We start from the raw sequence: 14,267 nt of genomic DNA on the forward strand, positions 1-14,267 counted from the left end.
TGCCGGTAAGCCTCCAGACCGACCAGCGCTTCAACATCAAGGCGATGAAATCCGCTTCTTCCAAGCTGTACCAGCTCACAGCTCTTCCTGTTCAGAAGCAAGAAGCTCACGTGGCTACAAAAGGTAAGCCAAACCAACTCATGATATTATACAAACGTCTTGGATACCCTAACGTCCGTGTATTACAGGCACTCGCTAAGGACAAAGTGCTCACAGGACTCAACACATTCACTGTAGCTCGTCCAGATTCATTTTTTTGCTCTGCATTCACATACGCAAAATCACACCGTGCTCCATTTCCATCTAATAGACATGTTGTACGCTCTTCTGCCCCATTACAAAAGATTCATTCTGACATATGTGGACCTCTTCCCGTCAATAGCCTCAGCGGCTGTCGTTACTTTGTGGTATTCATCGATGACTTTAGTCGCTACATGCTTACCTACCCCATCAAAGCATGTAGCCAGCTCTATTCATGCTACGAGAATTTTCGAATGAAAGCGTTGAATATATTTCGCAGCGATGTCCAGACTCTTGAGTACACCCTACCATCTCTTGACGTGGAAATTCACGCTGCAAGCCGACAACGCTAAAGAATATGAGAAGCTAGGACGTTTAATCTTCACAAAGTTCGGAACACATGCTCAGTTTACTAGCGCGTACACACCACAACAGGATAGTGTCGCAGACCGACGAACGCGCACTATTATGGAGCGTGTCCGAGCCCTGCTTTTGGACGCCTCCTTACCAAAACAGCTATGGGCGGAGTGTGTTATCCATGTTACAACACTGCTCAATATGACACCAAGTGGCAACACGCACGACCGTACACCATTCGAGCTATGACATAACAAACCACCATCTATTCAATACCTTAAGGTGTTTGGCTGTGATGCGTATGCTCACATTAACGAAATTTACAGATATAAACTGGATGCAAGAGCCCAGCTATGCATTTATCTGGGAATCCCTTAGCACAAGCGAGGCTATCGCCTCATGGATGTGAAAACACATCGGTTGTTTACTGTCGTGATGTTGTTTTCAATGAGTCGGACTACCCTACTCTCGATAACATTGAAGTGACGACCGATCCACTACCATTACCGAAACACTTACTGGAGCGCGGATCAGCCGCTGATGTTCATCTGACATCTTGCATCTGTATCAAGTTCACCTCCTGTTCAAACTCCACAAGCTGAGCCATGGGGAAATTTCACTCTCCAATTCCCATCAGCAACTGTTGATACTGAGGAGCAACTCCCACATCTTAAAGAAGAATTCGAACCCAGTTTTCATACATATCCATTTGTAACGGAGACGACTACGAAACCTCCTTCTACCCCTCTAAAATGCCCTCGATACGTAGAAGTGATTATTTAAGGAGGTTTTGATTAATCTGACGACGTCCAGGAAGCGGAAACACGTATTTAGCAATCCGCCATGTGCCTGAACCACAATCTTATGGAGCGGCCATGCGATCGTCGTACTCTCAGCAATGGCGCACAGCTGCTAAAGCCGAATACAAATCCCTCATGACGAATAAGACATGGGAACTGGTCGAACGCCCTAAAAATCGAAGGGTTCTACAAAACCGGTGGGTGTTTGTTGTCAAATACACTGTATCAGGTGAAATTGACCGATTGAAAGCCCGTCTGGTTATTAAAGGCTTTCTGCCACAATATGGTGTTGACTACAATGAGATTTACACACCTGTCATTCGCATAGGGGTGCTCCGACTATTGTTGATCATCGCCGCCCTCCTTGACCTTGAGGTGCATCAAATGGATGTAAAGACTGCCTTCCTTAATGGAACTCTCGAAGAGGAAATTTACATGAAGCAACCTGAATGTTTCGTTACCCCGGGTCAAGAGCACATCGTGTGCAAACTACTTTAAAGCCTCTATGGTCTGAAACAAGCTCCCCGCATTTGGTACCAGACCCTGTCGGGATTTCCTGAAAGCCTCGGGTTTCACAAACTCATCAAGGACCAATGCGGCTTTATATTCAAACCGGACGGCCAGGTATGCTATGTTGCGGTTTATGTTGATGACTTGCTCATTATTACACCTTCGCTTCGCCTCGTGTGTCGTATCAAATCTGCCCTGTAGCAACGATTCTCCATGACAGATGCAGAGGAGGTAAAGTACATTCTCGGCTGGTCCATCGAGCGTAATCGCGAAGCCAAAACGGTATTCATTCACCAGCGAAAATATGCAACCACTGTATTAGATCGGTTCAAGCGCTTGATCACATATCCAGTTGCGACGCCATCAGACCGTAATGTAAAACTCACCACTGCAATGCAGCCCCAGGCGCAGTATGATAAGGACAAAATGAAAGACATTCCCTATAGGGAAGTTGTCGGTAGTGTCATGTACCTTATGGTCGGCACCCGCCCTGATCTAGCATATTACATGCGCAATGTAAGCCAATTTCTTGCTAACCCGGGTCTCGAACACTGGAAAGCAGTAATCAGAGGTCTCAAGTATCTCTCTGGAACAGATGACCTCGGTTTACTGCTGGGTGGGTCAAAGGCTGTTGATGCAAGTAACCTTGCTGATCATCTAGCTGCGTACACCGACTCGGACTACGCCAACTGCCCTGACACAAGGCGCTCAGTCGGAGGTTATATCACAATGATAGATCAAAGTCCAATTTCATGGCTGTCAAGAAAGCACTACAGTGTAGTGCTCTCGACAACAGAGGCTGAGTACATTGCACTGTGCCACTGTATGCAAGAATCAATTTTCTTAAAACTGCTACTTAAAGAGCTTGGGTTTCAGACCACTAAAGCTACCACGATAAAAGAAGACAACCAAAGTTGCATACAAATATCAAACAACCCCGAGCTACATGGCCACTCAAAGCACATTGATATTCGATATCACTTTGTCCAAGAAAAAGTAGAGAGACACGAGTTTAGTGTTGCTTACGGCAACACTAAAAACTATGGTAGCTGATATTTTTACCAAAGCACTCAATAAACATCAATTTAAAAGCTTAAGAAGTAAACTAAGCATGCGTTCTCTTAAAGAATTACGATAAAATCAAACAAACTAAAATAAAAACAAAAAAAACTCACAACAATGTATCACTTTACACTTCTAATTAAGTCACACGATTGCATGATTTTTTCCCTTTATAACGGTTTTCTAAGTGCATCCAACTTAGGTTTTATCCTTTCAGGATTTTATCCCTTAAGGTTTCCCTGGCAAACAGCCGCCAAGTATAAATTTATATCAGAGAAGAAGAAAAAATAAAGTGAATATTAGAAAAGTACATTTTGAAGAAGATACAACTTGACAATGATACTGTAATAAAAGTTGAGCTTTGAAAAAAACATATTTGTTAAAACACTATTCATCTAATACTACTTTACGAACAAACATAACCCTATTGAACCATTTACCGTAGAAAGCCAATTAAGCACTTAGTAGTGTCGTCATAGACGGTCTTCTGGGCCCCACGGACCTGAAGGACAAATGCATGTCCTAATGTCATATTATTACTAGCTGCAACCAGATAGATACCGTCATCTAGCTGTAATCTAGAAATAGCTAAGATACCACGATGACCAGAACAGTGTCGGTTCATCTCAATGTCACACATTGACAAACGAGAACCAGCTATATGCACTTGTAAAATAAATGCACGAAATAAGCTCCACGGTACTCCACGTGACAGATCCTGCTGAAGTTCATCCGATAGAGAAATAAATTCTTGAATGCGCAAGCCTTGAACTTCAAATGGTTCACCAGCCAATCGAAGTGCATGTTGAAGTGCAAGGAACAAGCAAGTTCCAGTAGGATTTGCACCGGCAACGCTGGGATATAATTCCGAAACAAATTGAAAAAAAAATCTTGCTTCCTGCCTCCATCAACCCATTCGTCAACGAGTGTAAGCTCTTCGCCAAAGCCGTCATGCAAGAGCATGTCGCGGGGCTCCCAAGGTCGAGGCAGACGTCCGTGCTTCTTGGACTCCCACAGCACGTGATATAGAATTTGGCCAGTAGAAGTCGTAACTCGATCCTTAATAAAGGCCACCTGCCATTTACCAGGTGCTTGATCAGACTTTTTGGCTTTACGCCGCTTCGTTGACTGCTCTGGTCTTGCACTGTACGCCGGTAGACTGCGTTGCGGCAAGCGTTTCACTCGACTACTTCGCCGGACAAGTACAATTGGTGCTAGCTCAGTCTCAGTTGGTGATGGCTGCTCAAGTTGAAGCTCCAGCACAGGAGGCTCTCGACATTGAGTCGGAAGATGAATGGTAGATGGATTTGCATAAGCCGATGTTGAAAATTGAATAAGAGCCAAAATTGTATGTTGCAAAGCGTTCGTGTTGACTGTCGAAACAGCAGCAGTCTTCTCCACTGTATTGTATTGTGTGTTGAGGAGGATATTGCCACTCACAGCAATCTCCACAGCCATACTGTGTCTAGACAGAATCTCCAGGGCTGGTGTATAACTACAGAGCCCCAGACCGATCCGCTAGGTCAGCAAGAGCGTAGATGCTGCAGTAGTGTTGATAGCTTGCTGTAGGGACCACAGGTGGAGCGTGGGTAGCTTGAAAGTTGTTGTTGACGTTGTATCCGAGGTCTGCCATGCGAAAACTAAAAGGAAATGTCCTGCGCAAGTCGCACATGACGTCCTATGCCGAAAACGACTGAGTATAGGCGTCTAGAGCACTATCCGCGTGCATATGCTGCATGTAAGCTGATGTGTGGAAGCTAAATGAGGTCCTGTGCAGATGAACAACACATATGGTCGCCTCTACCAGATAAGTGCGCCATACGTTGCGGTAAAGCTGTCTGAGTAAGTTCATGTGTAGCTAAGAAGTCTGAATGTTACGCTGAAGCCATATCTCAAAAATCTATACCTTTGAAAATTAATTCCGTTTGTGAAGTGGGCGTCACTCTTCAATTGGCACCGGAGCACACAAGTGCAAATTCCAAGTTTCGGGCCAAAAAACACCCCCGTGAGGTGAGCTCAAATCTGGTCTCTGATTGCCTGTAGCTCCTCTAGAAGCTTCAGAAATTGAGTTTTCATGTAGCCATTTTGTGAACTGACTGAACGCTTTTAACACGGTTTTTCATAAGCCAATCAAATCGTTTTATTGTTTTATACCAATCATATTCCCTGATGTCGAGCCAGGGAGGCTGTTGAGGTTAAGGCCCATTCTTATCAGCTTGGTACCGATCCCAGCGTCGGCGACTAGGGGAAGGTGTACTGGGGAACTGATAAGAGTCGATCGCTGGGTATTTGGTGTACAGTGTGTGGCACATTAACACACAGCAGAAGCGATCGTCTCCGCCGGCGCAACGGGCACGGTGATTTATGCCGCACGCAGTCTACGGCAGACGCCCACGTCACGCACACCTTGCGGTCGGTACTGTGCTTAATAACATGATCGTAGCGTGTGCTAATATCTGAATTGCGACGTTGTTTAATGTATTTAGACGAGTTGTGGAAGGCCCCGCTGCTACTGGGAGTGAGTGATGCGTTTACCACTCACACCCGCACGAAAGAGCGCAGCGCTGGTGACGCTAAACCTGTTCGTGCAGCTAAGGAAGGGAAGAGAGCCCAAGCTAACTCGGAAAAAGCTGGACTGGGACGCTGAGAGCAAGCGACTTCTACGCGAGAGTGCGTTTGATGCGTGTTATCGCATGTTCTCGCGCTCTTTCAAGCAGTTAGCTCAGATTCGCGCTCCTTGCCTGGTCATGGACTACCGTAGCACTGTATTGCGAGAGAATATAGTCCAGATGATGATCCGCAGTTTAGCGGGTGGGTCGTACCATGACGTGCGTCGCATTGGCGGAGTCTCAATAACAAGTTACTATCGGCTCGTGCAGAAAGGAGTTGGTGCTGTATTAAACTGCGACCATCCCAGTTTGGCTATATATTTTCCGGGCACTGAAAGAGATATCAAAGCAATGACCGAAGGGTTTGGCCTGCTGAGTAGTTGTGGAGAAATGACAGGATGTGTTGGTACATTGACGGCTGGCTCTGTCGCATACGGGCGCCAACGGATACAGATACACAGAGGACTGGGCAACGAGAATACTTTAGCGGCCACTACCAAGCGTTTGGGATTAACGTCCAATGCGTTTGCGACTACGAGTCGCGGTTTACGTACGTGTCAGCCGTATGTCCAGGCAGTGTGAGTGATCTAATAAGCTACGAAGAGAGCGCTCGATCTCTTAACCATGTCCTGTATAAACTAATAGTGAAAGGACAAGATGATCATGACTCTGTAATCTAATGTACTAAAATGACGGGTACATTTTAGATATTGACTGGTAGCGGCAACTCTAGACAGTGTTGTAGAGTACCGCATACTAATGAACTGTTGTAAACAGCAAGTCTAGCTTGCCCACTTAAATCTTAATCTAACAATTGTTTTTACTCTTTCTCCCCTTCATTGTTGAAGACCCTACTGCGCCGTGCTCCCCTCAACAGTGGTCAAAGTCAAGTAAAAAAAAAAACCCTAACTAGGTTTTTCAAATGAAATATTATGATGACATCCGTCCTAAATAGGCGGCAGATCGTCTTTTAGAGATTAGTCTCTGGAGGATGTGCCACCTATAAAAATGGGAACGTCGCACTGGACTCGTTTGTCGTACTGGGGCCTTTTTTCAGTAGAGTGGACGGTGTTTATACTCTGGGAGGTCAGTGATTTTAAAATTAAATACGACTTGAATCGTTGCTAGAAAAGAGTGAAAAGGTTGGCCTTTTCACGATTTTTATAAAAAAAAGTCACTGCTAGCAGTGCCAACCTCATTGCTTCCAGGGCTCATAACCCAAAGGTCGCTGGATCGAGACCAACAAGTGCTACCAGTTTATTAATTGCGATACAAATGAGGGGAAGATACTCTTTGCAGGGGCGGCCAAAACGAGAAGTGATGAGGTTGCCGTCCCGCGCAGTTCGGGCAGTTGAGAGTGGAGCTCCCATAGCCTGCCCTACTCTGCGTTTGCATTTAGGTTTGTGAAGAAACATATCCTAGATTAAATCATATTCCAAAACACAGTAATACCTGTTACACTCCCCCCCAGACGTCGTTCAGAAATAGCCAGTCATTCGGATATTTGCTCGGGTGAGCCAACACGGTCCTAATGACATCTGAACGGCTCCAAAGTATCAATGCTTCGAACGACGCTAGATACGGGCGGAGATGGTCCCTCTCTGAGGTTGCCACCGGTTATAACCATGGCCCAGCAAAGCTCCAGCCAAGGGGTGCTCGTGTCGCCACTTCAGGGAAGAGTGGTGGCTCACCTTGACTACGGCCTCGTGCCTGACCTTCTCGCTGCCGCTAGCGTCCTCGATACACCATCGCATGCGCCTGAAGATGCTTGCCAGCTCAACATGCTCGGCGATATCACCAAGGAGGAGCTTCACGACTTCCTGGGCTCCCAATCGCCCTTGTCGCGATTGAACGGTGTATCGTTGGCACCCAAGACGGCTACCTCAGATCCTCACTGCGTCGTGCCACCCTCACCGGCTGTCTCCGTGTCTTCGCTTCCGCCATCGTCTGCTGGCGCTCCGCCGTCCCCAAGTAAATCGGCCTCGGGTGAGTCGGTAGCTGAGACTGTGACCTCGCCGGACTCACCTGTGCGTTCGGCTCCTCTGGTGTTGCCTGCTGTGTCTTCTGCTGTTGCTACCGCTGCTTCGGCTGCTGCTGGGCGCGATGAGACTCCCCCATGACTCGCGAACGCTGATCAAGACGAGTGGGAAGATTCAAACTCGGCAGTCAGCTTGATCTTAGCGGCTCGAGATGTTACTGAGCGCCCGCCCTTGGCTGATCCACCAGAGGTTCACCCAAGACCACACGCGGAGAACCTTTGCTACAAGCCCAACGCCCCGTTCGACCCAGATCATGTCTTGCGAGTGCGTCTTCTCTTCGATCGCTATGGTGAGCTACCACACGTTGCGTTCTTGGTAGAGTGGAAGACGGAGGGTGCTCAACTCACATGGGAGTGGCCTGAGAACTTGAAGGGCGTCTACTGGAGTATGAACCAGGTGAACGCGTGGATCAACTGGGCGGGCTATCAGCGCCAAGAACACCTACCCAAATTTTAAAATCAAGTAGTTCATAAGCTGGGTAGTCGACCAGAGCTGTGGAGCTGTAGGCTAAAATACTACTTCGATTTGCAGATGTTTAAAACAAAGCAGAGAATCATAACACTACTACACGATATATTGAAGCCGATTCTTCAGGCGATTTTATGAAGACCACGAGTCACCAGACTTCCAAAAGTAATTATGTATGGATAGCCAGAATTGGTGGACTCTGTACTATAGAGATACTCGCTAGTTAAAGTCTGGGGTCCCACTAGCCGCTGTAATAAGATCGGCCAGGCAGTTCATCCAGCTAAAGCTTCAGTTTAATTTAACGAAGGGACTCGCTAAGTAGATAAATCATTAACATTCCCTCAGACAGGCAACGTTTCACGTCTTAAAGAGGCTGCACTGCGAATGAGCAGTATTTTCAATGCGAGGTAGCGTACGGTACACTAGTAAGATTGTCCGTGAAATTTTATCAATAATAGGCACCTGTTGTATAGCATCAACTAATGCGAAGAGGTATATATGTCTTAGGGCACACGGTTCTCTTAACCCTTTTCTTGCATCATCTAGAGCAGTATGTACTTGTATGGGTGAGTCTTCGCAGATCTGTTCGGCTCATACTTCGAGCATCCCTCGGCCCCACAGGCCGGTATTAAATAGTCTTTACACGCCATCGAGCTCTCCCCAAGACCAGCTCCGCTTTTCAATAAAACAAAATGTTTAAAACTGCTTTTTATTTCGAATCTTAAAATGCGCGCGATTTCGCTTGCAGGGAGCGTAGTAGTTCCATCTTTTGCGCGCATTTTATAGCGCAGCTGCAACTATCCTTACTATTTCTAAGTACAAAGAATATACAGCTCCGTTTGAGCCCAGTCTAATCCCTTATACTAGGAGCCTGACACACTCCTTTAGCAAAGTGCCAGCCACAACCACAGTCTACATCGGCTCCACCTTTTCGACTTTAGCGCGTTCATGGAGGAGACCACGGACGCGATCACCGCGGCCGCCTGGGTCATGAAGGTGCTGCTGGAGAAATCGATGCTGTACCCTCCGGCTATGCGGCTTACCGCGGGCGTGCGCAACTGGCGCTACTGCAAGAAGAAGCGCCACGCAAACGGGAAGCAAGAGTAGCACAGCCTCTTCGTGAGCAGATGGTTCTCGAAAATGAAGCTCATGCTACCCCAAACGCTACAATTCATGTTTGTGTGGTGTATGCGAGCATCACGTTCCCTGGTCGCATGTATGGTTAAGGTCAGCGAGAACACCATGTCGGGCTGCTACGCCGTATGCCAGGTGCTTTGCTCAAAGGAACCGTTTTGCAGAACGTTTAAGGTGAAAGTGTGGTGCTATGCTCTTAATTTGTGATTGCTTTTTAAATGTATTGTAGTTTAGATTGGCGGCGACGGCCATCGTCGAAATTGATGAAACCAGCCTTAATAAGAAATCAAAGTACGGCCGTGGCCGTCATTACAAAGAGTTATGGCATTTTAGTAGCGCTGACAGGAAATTGGAGCAGTGATTCGGTCGCCTTGTGTACGACAAGCGCACGAAAGCCACGCTGCTGCCCATTATTATGCCGTTTGTTGAACCCAGGTGAGTACCGTAAGTCTATGATGTTGCATACGATATGAAATACTTATGTTTTTTATTTTCATGACTCGCACTCATTACGATAAGTTCGCTAAGTACGTGACGGGGCGAGGTTCTCGTTTGTGTACGCTCGCCAACAATCGCATGTTGGCGGGTATGCATAATGAGCACAGCTGGGTCAACCACACGCTTAACTTCGTCACCCGTGTCACGGGCACACATACCAACACGATTGAAGGGCTATGGAGGGTACATACTAGGATTCGCAGGCTTTCATTGGTAGTTACTGAGAAAACAGGATTTGAGAAAGATAGGTTTAGGATGGGACCTGGATACGTGCGTGAATACTCGGCTGTCAAGAACTACTGGTTGTGCGGCAGCTACTAGCTTGTTATCACCAGTTCTAGCTGATTAAACACTTTTCAATTTGCCTTCGAGCAACAGCACCTCTTCTCCCCTACAACTTTCTCCGACGCCCGTACTCACCGTCTCCGCCTCTACGTTTCCTCGCGCTACTTTGTGACATAGTAGCCCTCGTGGTGTTAAGCTTCGGCTCAAGTAAGGAGCTCGTGCTGGCATCGCCAGAAGCGACTTGGGCTGAGGTTATTGGTGCCAGCCACATAGTTGGGGATACCGTCACATAAAGGCAATGCGCGGGATGAGCAAAAAATACTTGGACGGATACATTGACGAGTAGATGTGAAGGTCCTAGTTTTCCGAGCCAGGCCCTCACCGGGTAAGTACAGGTGTGGTCTAGTGCAGGCTGTTGTGCGTCACCCCAATCAGGACGAGTAAAGTTGCGAAAGCGTAATTTCACTTTCTTAAAAAAAAAGTGATTTTTCGTTTCCAGTTTCTAAAGACGCAATTCCGGAAAACGGGGGTCTGCTTGAGGAGAGACAACGATCCAAGATGACTCCATCTGGAGCTCAATTCGGTCTTTTACTATGGCGGGTAGACGCTGTAGAACAATTTTTCTAAACCATTCCTCCCCTCCCAGCGTAGCACGTTCTCCGCTTCGTGTTCTGTCATACTCCATACTTCTTCGTCCGGCTCAGGTCGCTCATCAGCACCCTCGTTACCTCTGCATTTCCGCTACCACTGTCTGCAAGATGCTTGTCTTGGGTCATTTATGGTTGCCAGCGAGGTATTATGAACACGTTCGTCAAATTATTTCGCAATCCAAATTCTTGATGAAGTAGACTTTTAAAAACTCGAGCGATTACTCCAAGAACTAGCTCTGACAGCCTGATTCCGATGCACTCCTCTGAGAAACCAGAGCGCTTCAACTTAGACTTTATTTTTTAATTCTACACAAAAGGGTCAATGAACAATTCGTGTTTCAACTTTTAGGTGAAAAATAACAGAGTAGAGCAGTCTACGTAGTGCAGCCGAATTTGCATAGGATGACGCACTCCCGATTGGGGATATCTGCCTCGGGGAATTTAAGCCACCGACCGAGCGCTGTCAAGCGGAGATTTTCCTGCTCCGACGAGCCCTCAGACAGAGGCCCGGTGGCGACCATATAGATGACATGACTCTTTTAAACCATTCGCCCTCTCAAATCCCTCGTCGGGGTCGAGTAAATGGTCATGGCGAGCATATTCAATCTTCCGCCGCTGTGGTCTGTCCTCGTCCAAGTCCTGTAGCTGTCTTAGCTGACCAGCGAGTCGTCGTCTGTGGTACGCAGTTATCTGAAGCATCGCAGCAGGAAAAATGAATAATGAGCGAATTAAAGCCTTCGACTTTGTTCAGTAAAGTCACACGGACATGCATGACAGGTTCACTGTCTACAATAGAGCGAAGCTAGAGGGAGACTCAATCGACGGCTCATCGTTGTCAATGATACATTACATTGATAGGCCTCATCTCGTACAGTTCGGTGACCTTCACGGTAGTGACCACATCGCGATGAGCGCGCTCACCGCTCTTCTCGGTTTTCTCCTGAGCTCTTCCGACAACAACGAAAACGGCCTCCGCTCGTGCAATGAAAGATTAAGAGGCACTGGAACTCAAACTTTTCGAAGCCGATTGGTCAATACCCGAAACTACACTTTAGCTCAATTAATGGCGATCGGCAATCTGCACTTAACAAAACGGCAACGGCAATCGGAAATCTGCCAGGTCATGAAACGGCGAGCAGTGAGGCAAACGCCGACCCTACCGGCAACGCAGACGCCGGAGCCCCCCCCCCAGCTCGGGGCATTCCTTCAAGAATTAGCCCCTACAGCCTGATTCGGATGCACCCCTCTCGGAAACCGGAGCGCTTCTGAAACGGGGTTACATGGTGTGGAGCACACAGGGGTACGGAGTATCCGGAGAGTTAACAAATTCTCAGTACATAAGTTGAAGAGTTAACATACTTTTAGTACAAAAGCTGGAGAGTTAGCAAGGTCTCTCAGTACGTTGGCTGAAAGCCACACGTTATGCATTTGAATAGGTTTAACTATGCTAGATAGTTAAACAGATACATTTACCCCTAGGCGGCTTGGCCGCAATAATAGTAAATAAAACACTTCTGGTTTTGAAGCATAAATGTTAAGGTATTAGCTTTGAGTCCCTGATCTTGGGCTGTAAGTGTCCTTTGGATAAGGAACTTAGTATTAGTGACTCTTTGTGTCGAACGTCTTCCTCTGACGCTAAAGATACGGCAGCCCGGCTGCACTTGGTGGCACTTGTAGTCAATCCCGCTCCTGAGTCGGTTGCCTATATCCTCTGCGAGGATGGAACACCCCGTGTTCGCGAATTTGGCCCCGGCGCAGCAGGACGTGCTTACTAAGCTTATGTCCTTGCTTGGCCCGGGGGGCGTGGCTCATCTTGCATCGCAAGGTCCAGAGGCGGTCACCGCCAGGCTGGAATCGTTCTCCCGCTACGACAACGCGCTCTTGGAGCACGTCCAAGAGAAGATGAGCACCGCAACGGCGGCGGCGTCGATGACGCGTGAAGGGTCTATGAGACTGAAACCGCTCATGGTGAGCGTAAAAAAACTTCGAGGGGAAGGATGGAGAGAATCTCCTTCTCTGGACCCGTGAGGTCGAGATGGCCATGGTATCGGCCCTGCTCCAGTCTGAGCATCAGCGCGTGACGCTGGCTATCTCCAGGCTTGGAGGTCGCGCACGCGAATGGGCACTAACGTGCGACACGTCTGTTGACGCTGCATTTCCCACTTAGGATCAGCTGAAGCAACAGCTTTCGCGCGTGCTCGCGCCGCCTAATCAGGCGTACCGTATCCAGTCGAAGTCCCTTGCTACCCGCCAGGGTAAGAAGGATTTATTGGACTATGTCCAAGAGTTAAGAACTCTTATCGCCGGAATGGCGGCGGACTCTCTTCCGGAACTGGTCAGCGTGACCGTGTTCTTGGAGGGACTTCGTGTGAGCGCAGCTCGAACGGAAGTGTTCCGTGAACACCCTATCTCTTTCGAAGTGGCTGTGGATGTGGCGTTGATTGCCGAGCACAGCTTCAGGTCGGATCGACCTGGTTGGAGCGCTAGTAGCGCAAGCTCTTCGAGCGGTTCAGAGCCGATGGACCCCAGCTATGCTGAAGACGAAGAAGCGGAGCTTCTCTCTGCGGAGCTGCGCGCCGGCATCCGCCGATGCTTTGTGTGCGTTAGCACTAAGTACTTGAGGGCCTATTGCTCTCTGCGTAAGAAGCGCGAGGCTCCGGCGAGCCAGCCCTTCGGGTCATCGCCGGGAAGCGGCAACCCTCAGTAGGCCGCCCCGCGCCTACTGGGGGAGAACTAAGTTTTGTTGTGCCTCAGAGAGGTTGAGGGCAACGGGGCGCAGCCCCGAAGAGAGCTGAGCTCTCTTACGAGAAGAGTGTGTGCAAGCCGGGCTTGCTGGTCGTTCAAGCGAGCGTGAAGGGCTTTGCAAGGCCATGGAGAGTCTTTATTGACTCGGGAGCCTTGGGCAACGCATTAGCGGGCGGTGGAATAGTGGGAGCCACAGCAGCGGGTGAACGTGTCGGCACTAGGCTCGTCGTTGAACCATTAGCAGGTCGCTGGGGTTGGACATCTTCAAGGCGCCTAAGTCTTTCGTTGATGGACACGAGCTGGTTCAAGAAGTGTCGGAGCGTTGAGGAGAGCAGCGTGTCGCGACCAGCCACGGCGCTGCTGAGTTGAGCGTGATTAGATGCCTGTTAATGCCCGTTTAGGTGAAATCCTCACTCAACCACGTGCTTATAGTGATACAGGACCCGAGACGAGCGTTCGTGGCATTGATTCTGCGCTCCAGTTTGTACAAGTACCGGGATACGGCTGTGCTGCCATTGATCGCGGCGAGAGTGGCTTTCAAGTGCATCAATAGAGAAGCAAGAGTGACGTCGACAGCTTCGCCGGCTACGTTTAAGTGGACATCGTCGGAACCAAGGACGTGGTAGTAACGTTCTTCTCGCAGTGTGATGAGTTGACCATACTCGAGTGTTCGCAGCCGCTGCTCTAGGTCACGGATAGTAGGTGTCGTTTCGGGTAAGTCGGGGGCTTGGTATCCAGCTAAAATCTTGGCAACGATCTGATCCTCTTTGGCTGTCGTACCAATGTAGGCAAACGCCTTTGTACGCGACTCCAACAGCCAAACACCGGGTGTGGAGGAGATCCACTGGATCACCAGTTTTGGCGACGCGT

This window comes from Phytophthora infestans, genomic scaffold (assembly GCF_000142945.1).
Source record: "Phytophthora infestans T30-4 supercont1.3 genomic scaffold, whole genome shotgun sequence".
Classification (NCBI taxonomy): Eukaryota; Oomycota; class Peronosporomycetes; order Peronosporales; family Peronosporaceae; genus Phytophthora; species Phytophthora infestans.